Here is an 18734-nt window from a genome sequence, read left to right as displayed (position 1 = left end):
TTGCGTGAGTCTCGATTGCCAATGCAGCATTGCGTCGATTCTCATCTAATTGAGCCAAGTATAACAAATGCTTTTCCTCTTTAGAAGTAGTTGGAAGTAACTCGATGGCCATTTGCAGTGACGAGATTTCGCATTCAATGGGTAACACAGCTTCCAGACCATAAACTAGCTGGAAAGGAGTGAACCCTGTTGATGTTTTCACTGAGGTTCGATACGTCCAAAGTGCTGAAAATAGCATGTTGTGCCAATTTGACAGATGAATCCCAATGATTCACCAGATCATGATGACTAGAACTTTGTTGATGGACTCAACCAGACCGTTAGCTTGTGGATAATAAGGAGTTGAGCTATCGCGACGCAAACCAAGCTGGCCTGTAAGTTCTGTCATCATAACGTTTTGAAAATGGTGCCCATGGTTAGTGATAATCGCTTGTGGGACACCAAACCTAGCAATTATATGATTGAACACGAAAATTGCAGCTATCTTGCCGTCTGCCTCGAATGTAGGCATCGCCTCAGCCCACTTAGTAAAATAATCTACCGCAAGGATGATATACGCATGCCCCCTGGCCGAGTGAGGGTTACATGTAATAAAATCAATATCCCTTTTGGTAAAAGGACCAACGACAATTATAGGGTGGAGAGGAGCAGGTGGAGCGCACATATTTCGATCAAACACTTGACAGTTGTGGCATTTTCAGACCGCGCTAATACAATCTTTAAATAAGGACAGCCAGAAGTAGCCAGCGCACAATATCTTTTGGGTTGTGGCATACCTAGACATATGACCGCCACACGGTCCAGAGTGACAGTCATTTAGAACCCTTTCAGCTTCCTCATGAGTTAAGCAATGTCGAAAAACTGAGTCCGCCCCATGGCGATAAAGAGTATCTCCAATAATTTTGTATTGTTGGGACTGGAATCTAATTTTTCGACGTTCCGACCTTGAAATTTCTGGCCGAAAGGATTGGGTCTGGAGATAGACGATGATATTCCCATACCATGGATCTAAAGTGCTGATTGGAAACAAGGATTGGTCCGCAATGGGCTCCTCTGCCACAGTTTCCGTGTCAGCACGCGGGAAGTCACACATTAATTCCGCAAAAACTAAAGATTTCTTAGACTTAGATTTCTCGAATTCCAAGTCGAACTCCTGCAGGATAACAATACATTTAGAGTAATTTCCCCCTAGCAATTGCTTGGTCAAAATGTAGATCATAGGGTTGCAATCAGAAATTACTGTAGTTTTACGTAGTAAAATGTAGTGACGAAAACGTTGGACAGCTTGAACGGCTGCCAGTGCCAATTTCTCCACATGTGAGTATTTTAGCTCAGTTGGATTTAACGTGCGACTAAGGTAATATATCACATGTTCACTTGCGAATTCATCTTCCTGAACTAACACCATTCCAATGGTGGAATGCGAAGCTGCGAGGTATAAGAAGTAGTCCTGGTTGTAGTTGGGAGGATGCAACAACGGTGCATGGGTCAACGCATGTTTGAGTGCATCAAAAGATTTCTGAGCTATCTCATCCCAATAGAATGAAGCGTTCTGTTTCAACAACCGGGTAAAACCCTTTGTAACCTCGGCGTAGTTAGGAATTAATCATTGTAAAAAGTTTGCTTTCCCCTGCAAACTTTGGAGTTGGCGAAGACTCAAAGGAGGAGGAAAATTGATGATGGCTTCGACCTTCGAGGGATCAACGCGAATGCCGGCTTTTGAAACTAAAAATCCCAGCAATCGACCCGTTTCTATACAGAAGACACATTTGTGTGGGTTCAACCGAATCCGATAATGCCTACACCTCATAAAGATTGCTCGTAAATGGACAAGGTGATCATCTCGATGTAAGGAATGAGCAGGCAAGTCATCAAGATAAGGTTGCACAATGTGCTTGATTTCATGAAACGCATAAGACATTGCCCTTTGAAAAGTTGCTCCAGCATTCTTGAGCCCAAAAGGTAATTTTCAATAAGCAAATGTCCCCCATGGACAAATGAAAGCTGTTTTTGGTTGATCGGCAAGTAGAATATCGATTTGATTGTAACTGGAAAAATCGTCCAGTTTTTGGTTGATCGGCAGGTAGAATATTGATTTGATTGTAACTGGAAAAACTGTCCATAAAGGAAACTATTTCGCTGTCGGCACAATCATCAATGATTTGATCGATATAGGGCATAGGGTAATTGTCCTTTGGACAGGCTCAATTAATATCCCTATAGTTGATGCATATTCTTATTGTTCCCTGCTTTTTGTTAACCGGAACAATATTCGATACCCAATCCGTTAACGGGATCGGATAAATGAAACCTGCTTTCAACAGTTTTTCAACTTCTGCTTTAATTGCAGTCGCTTTTCGTGGGTGAATCTAACGCAAACGTTTCCGGACGGGTTTAGCATCCGGGTAAGTCTTGATCTCATGAACAACAATCGTGGGATCAATTCCTGGCATTTCGTCATAGGACCAGGCAAACACGTCGCAGAATTCTTGAAATAGGGCCTTATATGTTTGAATTTCGTCATCTGTACACGAGGCTCCTATATGAATGTTCTCAACAATTCCGGGCTTAACCGAAATGTCAATAGGAACAGTTCGAGAGATGTTTTTAAAATTCAACTCTGAATCAGGATGTTTCATTGGATTCTGAGGTTCCTTGACATATTCAATCGTAAAAATTGATGAGAAATCATTTTCAAAATGATCATTCTCGGGCAAGAATGAAGATCTATGATGGAGATCTTCCCATGGTAAATCATTTACACATAGGATTTAGCGAATTTGCTCATCAGAATGAACAAGTTCATGAAACGTAGTCGAGTCCGAGCTTGATGTGAAAAGTGATTCCTCACGGACCACATTCATTAAGTCGATTTCGGTTGAATATGGTTCGGCAAAAGACTACACGGCTTCATAGGCAATTTCATATGGACTCAAAGGCATAGCATCACCAAATGAGTCTATCTCAGATTCAGAAGGAATGATCCAAGGATCATCATAAACAATGGTGTCTGATGTAATCATATGAATGGAAGCAAATGAAGACGATGCGTTGATAGGAGGAAAAGGAAAAGTTCCCAGTAAACCGACATCTTTAACTAATCCTACTCCAACATCCTTATACGGGATAGTCGTTTTACCGACATGCTGTATACTCTCAGAATAGTTTGGGTCAGATGAAAAGTAAGCCAGCTGGTCTATTGTTACGATCTTTCCATTATGTGGAAACTTTATAACCCGAAAGACTGACGAGATGACAACTGTCATAGCGTAAGACCAACTTCGACCCAAGAGAAGGTTGTAGTCTAGAGGGGCATTAACCACCTCCACATCTAGACTAACGGTTTTTCCTTCAACCCCTATAGGCAAATCCTGTAGAATGCCAAAAGGATGAAACCCACGGCCATCAAAGGCCTTAAGAATTGTCGGGGATTGATTTAGTGAAGGAGAACCAAGCGACCTCCAACACTGTATCGACATAATACATGTTGAGGCTCCCTCATCAATTACAGTCCGATGAATAGGTCTGTTTTTGACTATCACTGGGATCTGGAAAGCCATTTGATGAGGGAGACGCGGTGTACTATTTTCTAGATCGAAAATTATTAGATTCGGGTCCTGAACGTCAACAGCTCCTATAGCTGACAAAAGTAATTTACGCTGTCCTAGGCATGATTGCAGCACTTCCAAAGCCGACATTGCTGAGGGTGAAACAACTAAATCCTCAACAATGTTATAATTCTGGGCCGCTCTCGCATGTGGATTGAAAGCAGACTTTCGAAGTATACCCTTGGCGGGAAGTTTGATTACTAAGTCTGGGTTAGGTTTCTCGATCTGTAGTGGATCGAAACCGGGAGCTGAGGTTGATGGCTTAGAATGAGAAGATTATGCTTCTTTACCATCAACAGGACTTTTACTTCCATAATCTTGCAATCGAGTCGCAATCCTTACATGGGACATCATCAATATGGGTTCCTTATTGGCATTCGAGGATGAACCTATCATCTTACTGTCCTGACTTGGAAATGGATCCTTCAAGACAACAGGAGTTTGGGAACCTTTGACGATCTTCGCAACCTCTGCACGATGAGGGCGGTCTCTTGTGAAATGATCTTTGTCACAAATGAGACACGGATAACGAGGTTTGCGTTTTTCATCTTTGGATTCCGCTTTTTCAGGTTTCTCCTTTGAATCTTTGTCTGTTTTATTCTTCTTCTTTCTTTTCTTCTTTCCACCGTTTTCTGATTTGGCTGTAGATGACTCTACAACATGAAATCGGCGGAAATTTCTGCAGAAGAATCTCCTGTCAGGGAATCAGGAAAGGTTATTATAGGAGAAGAATTCTTGGAAGACTTCTTCTTACTTTTAGTGTTAACCATACCAATCATACCGTCAGTGGCATGAGATCCCGAAGGAGCTGCAGCGATTTGATTTGACTTGGGAATATCGGGGATCTTTTCGTGTAACATACCTGACTGAGTATAGACCAAATCAAGGTAATGTGCTTGAGCAATCACTTGCTCCTCAGTAACAACTCCGGCTTTAGCAGCATCTTCAGTGATCTTTGGCAACAAAGATTTTACAAGCCACTCAGCCAAAATCTGATCCGGAATAAATACCTTCACTAAACGCCGTCAACGTCTCCATTCATGAATATGATCGGAAATGTAAGTGGACGTCGATTGATTTAACGAAGTTAGTAATTCCATGCCATTGTCATATCTGATTGGCAACTGAATGTGTGTTAAAAACGAAGTATCTAACTGACTAAAATTATAAAAAGTGCCTCGCGGTAACTCAATGTACCACTTGGCCGCGAGACCAATCAGAGTGCGCTGGAAAAGTCTAAGACAGATCGAATCATCTGAAATGGAGTTAGACGCACACCAGAGGTGATAAGTCATCACATGATTCGACGGGTCCTCTCCTGATTTACCTTCGAACTTGGGAATGTCACTGGGCAACTTATTCGGCATTGGCGGCCAAAACGAAAGATAGTTAATTGGATCGTTCGTTAGGTGCGACAAGTTAGGCAAGTCCAAAGTTGCGATAAAAGGTAACTGCCGGTTAGGATCCCTAAAACTCTGGGTCATAAGACCAGCCCCGGGAGGAGGATATCCAGGATAACTAGGAATAGGAATCGCGTCCGCGATATTGTATCCTCCCGGAAAACCAGGATTAACCGGACTGTACTGGGGTTGTTGAGGTTGTTGATAAGTGTACCGAGGGTACGGTTGATACTGATAGACTGGCTGCTCCACAACAGGACCGAATTGGTACTATCCCTGGTACGGTTGATAAGTGAATTTTGGTTGACTTGTGACAATCGTACTTAAACCAGGTTGTCCTACAGGCATCTGAACCGTAGTTTGAATCGTAGATCCAGACGGTGGCAAAGAAGTGTGAGCAGTAGATACAGGAACAGTAGAAACCGGAGCTGTCGATACTCCAGAAGTAGGCGGGTTAGATTGAATAGATGTTGCGATAGTTGTAGCAGTCGTTTGAGATGGAGTAGAAGGCGCAATAGGCCCAGACTGAGAAACTACCGAAGGTATAGAAGTTTGAATGTTAGACTGAACTGGTTGCTGGGGTGTACCAGAAACTAAGGGTTGTCCAGTTTGAGATGACATCTGTACATTTGGCTGCAACACTTGTTTAGCTTGCGATGGATCCCACACTAAATTCACTCCGGGGTACGGACCCATTACAGGTTGAGGATATGGAGGACCATAACCAGGTTGAGGGTAGGATTGATAATTGAAAGGTACATTTCCCGTTCCTTGAACATAAGATTGACCTTGGGGTGGTTGGAAACCTTGGTTCGAGTACTGACCTTGGGGTTGATACCCTGGAGGCATGTACTGATACTGGGGTTGACCTTGAGCTATAAATTGATACTGGGGTTGACCTTGGGGTACATATTGAGTCTGGGGTTGACCTTGAGGAACATATTCTACCGTAGGTAGGTACTGTTCTTGAGGTTGCCCCCCAGATGCAAATTGTGTACCTTGAGGTTGCCCCCCAGGCGGTAACTGGCCACCTTGAGGTTGAGAATTGGGAATTGAACCTGACATCATGAGAATGTATTCTACACTCAACTCTTTATTACCATTGTTTCCAGTTAATAACCCATGTTCAATGGGTTGAGGAGATGCTCCCGCAAAAGTACCAGAAAGTGACTGATACCCAGAGGGAACAGAAGGACCGCCGTACAAAAAAGATTTAGGTGATTGAGTAAACATGGACAACTGACTAGACATATTTACAGGAGTATAAAAACCTCTAGGATGATAAGGAGCACGAGGTGGTGAAAAACTTAACCCTGGGTTTTCCAAATAATTAGTTAAAGAAAGATACCAAGTAGTACTCCTTGGTGGACTGTAAAAAATTGATTCACGCTCCCTTAGATCAATAACAGGTTGATTTTCAAGGATAGGGATGCCTACTTCTTCTTCCGGAGCAAGTCCTTCAATAGCTATCAAACCAGAAGGAAGATTTTTGGTGATGACTCTTTCTACCCTAGGTGAATTAGGACCACTAAAAGTTGGAGAGACAAACCCTGATGTTGGAGTAACAGGTTCAGATATCTCAGGTTCTTCACCTATATCACTGGCAGATGAAAAGCTACCAGCAAGTTCGAAAACTGAAATAGACTCAGGATTATAGCCTGTTACTAGAGCTTGGTAATCAGGATGTACAACCAATGAAGACTCTCCTTCTTCAGGTGACCCAACTTTACTGCCACTAGGAGTTACGAGGACTTTCAAGCCTTCAAAGTGGCCCGGGACTTCTTCAGGAGGTTGGCCCCGAAGTCTACGGGACTTTCTCAATAAATCAGCCACAGTTACAAACTCAGGAGACTGCCCCCGAAGTCTACGGGACTGTCTTGGTAATTCAGCCACAGTTAAAAACTTTAACTACTTCACACGAAAACAAAGTAAAATCTCAAAGAAAACCACCTAAAGTCTCTAAAGAACAAAACAAGTTTGAATCACATGCCTAAAGAATCTAGAGATCAAACACACACAAACAGTAACTTTCAGGAACGAAAACACTAGTTGGTGATGAAATCCAACATCGCAGAATTCAGTACAGAAATGGTGGTTGGAACAGTTACCCCGGCAACCTGCTTAATGAATAGACTGGACCAAGTTCCTCCACTTAACCGTCTCGAGTGAAGTGAACCCCCCAGAAAATCCAATTGAGTCTAGCCGACGTCTGCTCCAGGTACAGTGGGATCTTCCCACCACTGTCACCTTAGGAAGTATCCTAAAGAATATGGTCACTAAGGCTAGCAACTGAGACAAATACACCTGGGGGAACAGTCTACGATCCGGTATGCACGCAAGGGCAGAGTAGCAAGCTCAATCCCCTTGAAGGCTCCTTGACATAATCCAAGGTTTACCAAAAAGTGACCCCAGGCTCCTCGACAATGGTTAATCTGAGGTTTACCATTTTTAATACGTGAATATCTGGCGTCGTTCCCAATGAGGAAGGATTGATTCCCACACTAGTTCGGACACGATCTCGTGCTTCTCCTTTAAGAGGAGCTTTCCCAGAGCATAAATGTAACAATTGGATTTCTTCCTACCATAAGATTTAGCTACTTGTTTGTTTTACTTGTCTTGGAGAGTTAATTACTCTCCTACTCCAAGACACTAGCCTAAGCTAAATTGGTGTATCACAGCCCTAGAAATAAAAATGTTACTAGGTGAATTTTACTTTAAGTGTTAATTTTAGTGGTTGTTGTTTTAAGTCAAGAGGTGGCAGAGATGAAACTCGTGATGTAAGACTCGACTCGAAATCACTAAAAAGATGCACCTAAGATGATTTAACCTATCCTTTCTCTTCGATGAACTTCTAAACTAAGAAAGAATTTGAGAATGCAAATGCTTTGTAAACAAAGATCTTTCTCAATTAAACAAATTAAAAGAAGAGATTTTCCTTTCCAAAGCACTCAAAACGAGACAACTAGTTATTTCACAAAAATTTCCCTTTTCTTTTCAAAGCAATCAATCGCTACAAAAGCAAACTTCTTCCAAAAGAGATATTTTTTTATATTTTTGCAAAAAACACCTCAAAACTATTTTTCATAAAACATTAAAAAAAACTATGAAAATGACTAACTTTAAGATCTACAAACTATAAAAACCTATTTGAAGTCAAAGCTTACTAAAGCGTCTTTTTGAGGATGTTTTACTTAGCCAAATGTGAGCTAAGGACTAATTTATGCAGAATCACAATCATTCAAAAACACAACCAGATCTTTCGTTTTCTTTTTAAAAATGAAAATCCAAACTTTCAAATACAAGCCTTTCGAAATTTTGAAATGAGAAAACTCAAAGCGGATTCCTCAACAAGGGGAGATTTCATAAATGGTTAGACTCATAAGAAGGTTGATAGACACCAACGTGATCTAAGGTCCCTACAGCTTCTAAGCTCAGAGCCACTACACAACCAAGAATGAAAAACAAACCCAACAAGCAAAATTCCTAGGAATTTCACCTAAAACCCTAACACTAATGAAATTAAACCAAGGAAAGCTTTTGACAGGGAACAAGCAGGTCTGGGCAGTAGCTAAAACTTATAAACAAATACTAAACTGATAAAAAAGAGAAAAAATTAAAATTTTTCAAACTTTTGACAGGGTACGCAGGCAGCCTGTGTACATAGGTGCGTCCACGCTCTGTGAACAAAGCAAAAGTGCGTACAGGTACGCACTGTGCTTAACTTAGAGGGTGCGTACTTCTCCCAAAGGTATGAAAAATAAAAACTAATTCAAAAGCAAATAAGGCTACCCAATCCCACATTCATCAAGTCAAAAACAGAAACGAAAATCGCAGTTTCTCAGGTCAAAGTAAAAACAAGGAAAACAATCAAGTCCCCAGCGGAGTCGCCATTCTGTCACACGGAATGAGTCGATCTTGCAGACAAGATAAACCTTCCTAGAATATAAAGAAGACTAATGACAAGAAAACCAACCAGACACTATCTTTCTCTAAATATGCTTTTGTAAACAATGGTAAACAAGTGTTTTTAGGGCCTACCTCAGGTCCAAAGCAAGTTTGTGGATGCCCTCGCTCCTTCGATCCGAATGCTCCTTTTCGTGAATCTGCAAACACAGACAAGGCAAACAAATTAAATAGCACCTGAAAAACCAATTGCATAAAACATATTTAACATGAAAGTCAAGGAGTCCATGAAACAAATAACATAAGATACTTGTTGAGAAAAATGAGTTTGATTGTATTAATTCAAAAGAATAAGAACTTTACAACCTTTGCCTTGACGCTGTACAAGCTCCTCCCAGGGTCCAACAAGATGTCTCCTCTACTTTGACAAGTTTCACTCACTCTCCAATGGAACCAAGAGGTATGTGATCTCTCCTCTCAAGCTCAACCAAAGAGTCTTAATTTCACCAACATTTACCCTCAAAATGTTTAGCTTCTAACCTCCCTAGTCCTCACCCCAATGCCTATATTTATAGTGCAATGGAGGGAGGTTACTAGTTCCTCCTTCAAAGGGATAAAGCCCTCCTTCAAAGGGATAGCTCCTTTAGCCAAGGGATTAGCTCCTTCTCTTTTGGGATGCATGAACCACCTCAGAGCGAACAATCCACGTCAAAATTCCTTCTAGAAAACTCTAGAATTAACCCAAAGTGAGTTTTTTAAGATAAAATTTGCGCATTTTGACTTTCACAGGGGTACGCACCCACCCCTTTACAGACAGAGCGTGCAGATATGCAGTTGACACGAAAAAAGGGTGCGGGCCCGCAGGTGACAGTAGGAGAAAGTGCAGAACCAGAGTTACATTGATTTTTAAAGTCTTTCTCTCAATTTCAAGGCTTGACTTAAAGAGCTGAGTTCTTAGACTTGCTTAGGAGGACAATATAAGTGTTGATAGACCCATACTGACTACAGATAATCATGATGATGATATTTTTGTGTAACAGGGTGGCCCTCTCTACATGTAGATACGCTCAGGCCTACCTGATCTTTCATGATTTGGGAAGCCGTGCTTTTGCCTGAGCCTATAGCCTTGCTCAGCTCATAGTTCATCTAGACTGTGCCATGTTTATCTTTTGCCGACCTTTCCGTCATCGCCCCCAGGGAACCTACAACTTGACCAGAATTGATCTTCTTGAGCTCTTTGGTAACAGAGGCCATGAAGGAGAGATTGTCGTGATAGCAGGGGAGCTGAAGCTAAGTAGAGTTAGAGTAGAGGGAGCTCGCTGCCAAATTGTGCAGACCTCTACCCTTGCCCCATCCACTTCTTGTAGCAGGATATCGATCTATGCTGAAGTCCAAACAGAAAGTCGAAATCTGTCATGGAGGAGGATACCTGGTAGCCTGTTTGCCCCTTAGAGCTACCCCTCCTGCTGCTCATCCTCTCGCAAAGTTTCAGCATAGCCGACAGACCAGGATGTTCTGGGTAGTTTGAGAGACTAAAGAGGCAGAAAAGGTTTAGCACAGGCTTGGCCTCAGTGTCCAGAAATCCAAGATGAAGAGTGGAGACTAAGAGGCAGGGAGGGATCTGTAGGCACAGCCAGCAATTCACCCAACGAACCAGGGCCCAGAGTATCCCTAGAAAGGGTTGAGGATGAACCTCAGCTGTAGCAAAGGAGGGAATTGAGCAAAGAGGAGAAACACGAATGCCGCCAGTGGAGGGCGTCATGCTCAGGAGATAAACCAGCGTAGGAGGAGGGTCAAGCTACATTAATGTATCATTAAACTTGTATGCAGGGGAATTAAAAGTAAGTGTTGTGGGAGATCGAGAGGCAATGGAAAGGAGCCACGCGCCCACCCAAGCTACTTTCCACGCGCACAAACCTGTACCCTGATTAGACACCTGGATCCGGGAGGGATAGTTCTTGGTGCACCAGGAGTGTGTAGTCTCCTTTGAGTTGTGTATCATTGGAACTATTTAATGGACTAGAGAAGAATGGGAGCTGCTGATCAGCCCCTTGATTAGCGAGTCTATCTGCTACCTTATTAGCTGTTCGCCGAAAGTGCCTGAAGGAAATGCTCGGAGGAGTTTGGATCCATTATTCAATTTGTTCTAGTCTGCTTAGAAGCCTCCAACTTGAGGCGATCTTAGTAGCTGAGGTTCTTGATTGTATCTGGATGGCGGCCTCTATTAGGATTTATGAATCCCCTTCTACTTCTAGAGGGAGAAAGTTTTCTGATTCTACTATACCTAGACCTTGCTATAAGCTCTCAAGCTCTGCAGCATTTTTGGAATCTCTACCCAGCGATCCATGATAAATATGCATAATAGAGTCATCCGCATTCCTGAAGATGCTTCCATATCCAGCTGGTACAAGATTGCCTTTAGACGCTCCATCAAAGTTCAGCTTGTAAGGATGGATGGCAGGAGGAGACCAAAAATGTGTCGAATGAGAGTGAATAGAATTGTTAGACTTGATCTTATCTCCAGAGGTGATTTCTAGGTTCCAGTTAGCGAGAATGAGGCATTCATGGGGTAAGACTAGCATATCTGAGTCTTGCCATTGTCTGAGAGCTAGAGATTCTTTAAGATTCTACCTAAGGAGAGACCAAAGGGTATCAAGAGGCATACTGTGATTTTTGAAGATCCTATTATTTCTTTCTTTCCACATGATCCTCTAGACAAATCCCGGAAGGAGGCTCCAGAGAGCATTAAGTAGAGAACTTTGGAAAGGATTCTGAGGCCAGTTCCTGATGGTGTTTACAATTTCTCCCTCTCTTCTACCTGTTCTTCTGTTACATTGTGCTGTTCTCTCCCACATTTGAGCTGCTAATGGGCAAGTATCCAAGAGATGTTTGATGTTCTCGGAATGGAGATTACAGTTGGAGCATCTTGAAGGCCCAATAAATCCTCGTTTTTGAAGGTTATCCTGTTAACACCCAGGTTGTTCCCTATGACTCCCAAGGGAATACAGCCGGGGTAACCACTAACCAATCTTTGGACGACAGTTTCTAGCCAAACTGTAGTCAGAGAGGGCTCTCTCTTTATGATTTATCTTTGTTTGTAATGATTTTTAGGCTAGCTATAAGTTCAGGTCTGTTTTGGGTTTTTGCTTGGATGATAATTTCAATCAAGGTGCTTGTGTATTTTTCAAAGAGCTCTGGTCCATTGGGCTATGGAGTCATTGGTCCTTTAGATGCTTGATGTGATGCTGTGATACTGTAGTGATGTTGCAGAGCCAGATTAGTGCATGAGAAATAACGTTTGTAATAGTGATGGAATGGAGTGTATACAGTTAGTTCAAGGCACTTAAGAATCTTGCAGTTTAACTGTTGGAGTAAGGCAGTGAAAATATTGACCCAGGAGCATTTAAGAATTTCTAGGTGATATTCATATATATAGAATTAACAGACACATGAGCAATTAAGAATTCATGTACATATTTAACCCTGAGGACAAACATTTACAGCAGCAAAAATTGAGCACAAGGTGTAATAAAACAAATCTTGTACTATTCTTTCTTTCTTACTGCTAGCTTAGTGTGAGATAAGTATGATTTGATAAACGTAAGAAAACAAGAACAGAGTTTTGAAGAAAACTTGTTATCTCGTCAGACAACACAGGAATTCTGCATCAACACATGGAGTATCCTTCAGACATCAAATAATTTCAGGAAATCACTGAGCTCATCCAGCCCTTTGTATTAGATAATTGAAAGTGTACAATACAAGTGTTCTCATAGAGAAAATTACCAACCCCTTATGAGTTACTCAGGGGAGTTTATATACAAAATTTACATCAAAAATATCAATGAAATGAGTTATTATCTCATTTATGATATGCTAATCTCCGGAATGCAGTAGCTGAAGGAGTGAATGCAGCCGAAATTCCTTTATGCTTCAGCTGTCATATAGTCAGAAGATATTTCGTCTTTATGGCTGTTAGAGTCGGTTGGAGATGCGTTGTTCAAAACTTGGCTAGCTGTCATCGTCTTATGTGATGAGTCATTCTTTAGCGGTTCTTAAATGCTAACCCTTTTCTGCTGTTTGTCTTCTAGTGACCTGGAGCTGGCAGTGGCCGAATGACTGAAGCTATCGTGGCAAAATCTGAAGCATAAACTGCCACCAATCCTCCTTAGGCATTTGATGCCTGCGTATTTTTATCAATGTTTCCTCTACCTCTGTATGTTTGTAAATATTGGGAGGGGTTTCAAACAGGTGGTTCACCTCATTCTCAATGAAGAACAGGCCTTCAAGTTTCTCATATATGCTTCGTCCTGTAGGAGGTCCTGCTGGTTCAGATGTACTGCCAGATGCAATAATCTGATTTTCAATAGTGGTTGCCATTCTATTGGCCATTTGATCTAGGGAGATCAGCTTTCCTGCACCACTTAGCAAGCTGGGCAGGCCTTTTGCTTGCAGCACTCCCATTTTGGCCTTGTATTCCTCCACATCTGCTTGCATTTCAAAAAAAATCCTCTCTACTGTTTGTATATAGTTTCTTAGAGTTAGTGATTTCTTGGCAGAGAGGACAGCTTCTTTTCTGTTGGGAATGCCTATGGCTGCTAATTCTTCCCTTTCCTGTCTATTCAGGAAGTCTATCATCCTGTTTGCCTGTTCTGTTTTGTTACCTAGTACTGTCTTGGCCTTCTGAATTTCCACTTGTGCTTGGCCCATCAAATCCATCTGCTCATGTATTATTTTTATAGACCTCCACTACTGTTTGATGGATTGGCCAATTTTAGCCCATAGGATTCTATTTATGTCAGCCATAGCTGTCTCTAGATTCAGCTCCTTTTCTAAGGCCTTTATCTTGTCTCTTTGGGCCTTTATTTCTCTGCCCTATTCTGCTACAGTCATTTTGGAGTTGGTATACTTGGAGTCCAGTTCTGCCAATTTTTCCTTGGCCTTCTTTATTTCGTCTGCTTGGAGCTCCATTGCTTTGACGGCCTTGGTCAATTCTTCTACACTTGGACTGGCATCTGGTGCCACTGCTGTTCCTGCTGCTTCTGCTGTAGGGGGCACTGCTGCCCCTGAAGTTGTTGCTGTTGTTGATGTAGTTGGAGGAGCTTGGGAAGTGGAATCTGCTTGTTTTTCCTGTAATATTCCTTCCAGCTCTTTCTCCAGTTCCCTAATCCTTTGGTCTTGCTGCATTAGGAGGTCTAGCTGGTCCTCAACCCGTTTTTGCTTTTGGAGTTCTGTTGTTTGAGGGTGCTCTGTGGGCTGCAGCTTCAACCTCTTCCTCATTGCGTTCAAGTCATCATCTTTTTTCTTCAGGAGGGCCTTTACACCTGTTGGATCACTAGGATTATGTCCTAGATCGATGATGATCTCCTCCAGGGACTTTATTCTGTTGTCTTTGGCTTGGGATGACAATCTCTCAAAATCCAACTGGGTGTTGGTGTTTTTTAGGGACTCCTTCAGCTCATGGGCCAAGGTGGCCTTCTCTATTAGGGTCGTATAGACCATCTCTCCAGTTTGCCTGTGGAGTTCAATCTGGTCCATGGGATGTATATCCCTGGCTAGGACCTCCACCCTTGTCTTTATGAAATCTGCAGGTGTCTTAGGCTCCGACCCCATTGGCTTGAAGTGGCTCAGGAGCAGTCTCTCCTCCTGAATGTCGTATACTGACAATAGTCTCTCTTGCTGGGCTGGTGTTGCATCTAAAAATTGCTTGTAGACCTCGGCCCTTAGCAGCTCATTCTGAGCTTTTATCTGTTTGAAAGAAGCCTTGGTGCTTTTGGGCTTCTTGGTCAGCTGGGAAGAGGAGGACACCTCTAAGCCGTGTTGTAAAGTTTGCTCCTGCTAAAAGGAGCTTGTGCCTGTGTGTTGACTGCCCTCCTTGTCTTTTTTCTCACTCTCCAAGACATCATCAGTAATGTCTTCCACCTCTGGGGAGTCTGCTCTTTCTCTTTTGGCTTCTGGCTGGTGGGAGGATCCACTGAGAGGAGTGGACTCTTCTCTTTGTCTTTTAGTTCCCCTTTCCTCATGTACTGGGGTCTGTAAGATTGGGGCAGTTATTGGCTCTTTTTGTGGAGGTGGAATTTGCAGTGTTGGAGCTGCTGGTAGCTAAGTCTGTGGAGGGACATTTTGCCCTTGCTGCTGTTCTTGTTGCTGTTCTTTTTGCTGCCCTTGTTGCTGCCCTGTTTGCTGCTCTGTTTGCTGCTCTTCTTCAGGGGCAGGCTTTTCTTTTGTTACCTCCTCTTGTGTACCCATTATACCCTTGCCTTTATCTAACACTGGTGCTGATGTAGAAGGTGCCTGTGGTGCAGTCTTTGTAGCCGAGGTCCCTTCTCCTATTGAATAAGGCGGTCTGAAAGGTACCTGCTGCACATAGTCTAGGTCAATAGTCTTTTCAAGCTCCCTCCTACTCTTTAGCATTCTCTCTTCCTCAGTTAGATTTTCAACTAGAGTGTCCATCTGCCATTCTTGCAGGTTGGCATATTTTTCAATGTGAGGGTACTGGCAATGTTTAATGCCTATCAGCCTATACTTGTTTCTTCTATCAGTGATGAAACCTTGAGGGTCATAATGGACCCACCGAAAACTATAGGATAACTTGTATTTATCCTTGAGGATTAGGTCTGCCTCTTCCCACCCTTCTTTTTTGTTCATGATGAAGGGGCCCAACTCGTGTTTGAACTTGAGGTGGGCCTTCTTTTTGGCGCTGTGGAAATGGGTGAGGTCTGACTGAATCAACTGCCTGTAATATTCCAAGGCAAATAACCTCATCGGTACATATTTTGGGAGCCTGTATGGACAGAGCTCACAGCCATAAATCCTAATGACAGTATGGTTCTCATATAGGTACCAGTCACCTATTTTATATTTTCTAGAAAGCTGCAGGGCTTTCTTTATCTCATTTGATACTCTGGGAGGAGGGGACTTCATTAACAGGCAAGAGACTGGGTATACAAATTGGTCTACAAATTCACAATAAGTATAGGGTGAGTTTGTGACCTTATGAAAGACAGAGGTCCAGAAGATAACAGATCTTCTTTCCCCTTTCTGATCCAGCCTTCTGATGTAGCATGGGAAGGCTTCAGAGTGGTAGTACATGAATAGGTGGTAAATATAGGCTGAGTACCTGAAGACCCCCTGCCTGTCCACCTTGCTTAGCTGATCATGAATCTTATTGGCAATGAATTTAGCAAAGTTATATTTCCTGGCAGGGGGTTGGCGTGGGATATATACAGATAGCAATACCAGCATTGTTCTGTCCACATGCTCACTGTTTTTGTACCCCAGCACATAGGCAATCATGTCTAGTAAAAGCCTGCCTATGTCATTGAAATGGATACCCAGGTAGGGAGGTGGCTCTGTAGGCTGGCACTCAGGTCTCATGAAATCTCTGGTGACCTTTTGAATCTCCTCACTGGTCATATTTTCACCAGTCTTTATCAAATAGCTCAAGGAAAACGGGATCAGCAATTCTGTCTGATCAAAATGTAACATTTTGTTGATAGACTCAGCATTGATGTAGAAAAGGATTCTTCCAGATGGAGTGCTAACAGTTCTGTGCTGCCCATTATAGTTTTCAGCACATAGGTGAATGATCTCAGGGAAGACATTTACAGCTGGGAGACAATAATATGGTAGGTTTGACTCCCATATCCCATGTGTGCCATGACCATCTTTATAGTCCTCTCTCAACTGACTGAAAGTTTGCAAGAAGTCCCTGTTGCCCTCAAAGTCTTCAATAAGACAGTCCTTGTCAACTAATGGCAAGGCCTCCAGCTCTCTACTTGTTGGATTCAATGGAGCTACACTGAGGGATGAGGATGCAGAAGCAGCCATTGTAGAACTTGATTTGAAAATAAGGTGATGGCAATTGTTTACAAGGTCTTTTGAAAAGCTTGAGTAACTAGGACCAATACAGACCAAGTCTGAAGTGTTTTTCTCAGTGAAAATGCAAGCTGGCCTGTACTCGGCAAAAGGGAACAATGCCGAGCACCTCGAGGACAGTTTTATGGTTTCAGCCCGTGGAATGACCACTCTAATGCCGAATTATAGTTTAGGGGTGGTGCAGGTTGCTTGGGCTTACTTTAGGTAACAAGCAGAGTTGAATTTAGGATTTTTACCAGTCTTTTAATGGTGAATTTACAGAGAATTGGAATACATGGGCAAAAGTGGGGAAAACTGGTGAAATACCTGGAAAACTAGCTTGGAAGCCTGTGGGCTGGGCTGTGGAGGTTTAATGCCGTCGAATTCTGAACTTGTAGCGGTCGAAATGTCGAATTTGATGGCTGGGGACAAATTTCGCGGCAGCTGGTTGACAACGGCTACTTCTTTTGCGCGTGAAAATGACCCAAAACGGCTCATTTGGTCGTTTATAACGTTAAATTTGGAAAAAGTATGCATTTGGCACTTTCCACCGATGACGTCAGCATGACGTCATGGCAGGGCCCGGGTACGGAGGTGACGTGGCTGCTGAGGTGTGAGCCAGGGTGGCAGGACACGGTGGCGGGTGAACAAGGTGGCAGGAGCACGTGGAGGATCACATGGCGCGGGGTGGGCGAAAGGTGCTACGTCAGGATGACGCAATGATGACATAAGGGACGGCGGTATCGGAATGGCGGTAAGTGGGTTCCCCGCACCGCCTTTGCTGGTGAGTGGTATTGGGGAGGGGGGCTCCGAACAACCCCGGCGTTTGACACGCGTCCAGGGTACGGAGCAGGAAACCACTTTCCCCGGACGCTAAAGGTCGGCAGGTCGGGGGACGAAAATGACCGCCCACCGTTAGATCTGGGCGGCGGAGATCGGACGGCTGGCGGGTCCTCCGACGGATCGTGCAGGTTGGGGGGGGTCCCGCCGGCCCATTATAATATTCAATTTAATATTTCGGGCGGAGAACTATAGGAGAGTGGGTTTTTCATATGTTTTTGGATTTTTTCGGGTTTTCAAGGGTTTTTCTAAGAAAAAAGGGGTTTATAGGGGTGATTTAGCAAGGGAAACAGGGGTTTTTTGTTTTTTGAGCAGAGGGACGGTGAGGGCTGAGGGAAGAGGTTACTGCTCATAACCAGAGGTTAGAGCAGCTCCAAGATAGGGTTGACCACAGTCCCAGATGGACTAAAGTCTCCCTTGACCATTTATTTGGCTATAGTGCCAAGAGGAGGATATGTACATAGTGCTGGGATTTATACACCTTAGTGTTATTTATAGTAGGGAAAGGGGGACATAGGGGATTTAGATAGTAGAGTTAGTGGTTAAGATGTATGAGAGGGTAAATGAAGGGGAAACCACTAAGTTTATTTGAAATATACTTAGTTTAGGGAGTAGATCAAAATGAAAAGAATTTTACACAGGAAATGTGGCTTTTAAATGAACAAGAACCACCATAAAACCTTAGAAATTTCTCATCAATCTCCATGGATGAAGGGATGTTAGTAATAAGAGTGGAAGGGGAATTTGGGGAATTAGACATGCTGTTGTGCCTTGCTTTTTCTTATTTGAACCAGCAAGATTCAATCTAGAATGAACCATTTCTGCAACCCCATCTACTTACCCAGCTACTTTGCCTAGCATTTTTTATTTCTTCTTGGAGGGTGCACTTGGACTTGCAGACCCTTACTTGCCTTTTCTTTTATTTGGATTTTTCTTTTGTTTTTTCTATCTACTTCTACCCTTATTTCTTCCAAGGTCCCAGATTAAGCTGTTGGGAGCCTTTTTCCTCTACCTAAACTACTTGTCTGCCAAGATTAAACAGTTTGGACAGACTTCTTTCTCTAATCTACAACTGAAAATTTAAAACATGACATGATCCAGATTGGACTGTTGGACCATCCATCAA

This window comes from Pinus tabuliformis, chromosome 7 (genome assembly GCF_031772625.1).
Source record: "Pinus tabuliformis cultivar Carrire ecotype Pingquan chromosome 7, CPIR1, whole genome shotgun sequence".
Lineage (NCBI taxonomy): Eukaryota > Viridiplantae > Streptophyta > Pinopsida > Pinales > Pinaceae > Pinus > Pinus tabuliformis.
This window is presented reverse-complemented; position numbering follows the sequence as displayed.